This window comes from Penaeus monodon, chromosome 34, assembly GCF_015228065.2.
Source record: "Penaeus monodon isolate SGIC_2016 chromosome 34, NSTDA_Pmon_1, whole genome shotgun sequence".
Lineage (NCBI taxonomy): Eukaryota > Metazoa > Arthropoda > Malacostraca > Decapoda > Penaeidae > Penaeus > Penaeus monodon.
The window spans coordinates 28,332,052-28,332,528 of record NC_051419.1 but is presented as its reverse complement, the minus strand read 5'-3'; the positions used below and the strand labels follow the sequence as shown (position 1 = coordinate 28,332,528).

The window sequence follows — 477 nt, the reverse complement described above, 5'->3', positions numbered from 1 at the left end:
GATTTTAAATTCTGAAGAACATGTGATTGTAAACCACTCCTTTAGCATTTAAACTATTTGCCAATGATACTTTGCTTTATGCATTGATAATAATGTGGACTCTAAGGAGAAGCTATGTGAGTTATATCTGAAATTCAGAAATGGATGGATTGAAACAGTTGAAAATAATTTAGAGATAAGGTGGAGTGCTTCACTGTAGGAGACTCACCTGGGAAGACTGGATGTTGCAAGTTTACGAGGGAATGGTAGATAGGTGTGAGGATGGAAGTGAAGGATTTAGGTGTAATACTGTATACCCAGATTAATTGTATGGTGAAAGTCGCTGGCTATCATTTGAGGAATATTGCTTTTGTGAGGAAATATTTGAGTGAGCAAACTATTAAAATGCTTCTTCTCAACTATGTCATCATTAAGTTGGATTGCTGCAAACTGCCTCTGTAAAGGCTTGCTAAGTAATCAGTTTAATTAGTTTGCATC

The 477-nt window shown here is 35.8% G+C and overlaps 1 protein-coding gene across 1 annotated transcript in view; it reads left to right on the top strand.

Moving 5' to 3' along the window:
* The window catches only part of LOC119594870 (NADPH oxidase 4-like), a gene marked incomplete in the record, with an annotated part of 84,846 nt that overhangs the window by 50,031 nt on the left and 34,338 nt on the right, over window positions 1–477 (top strand).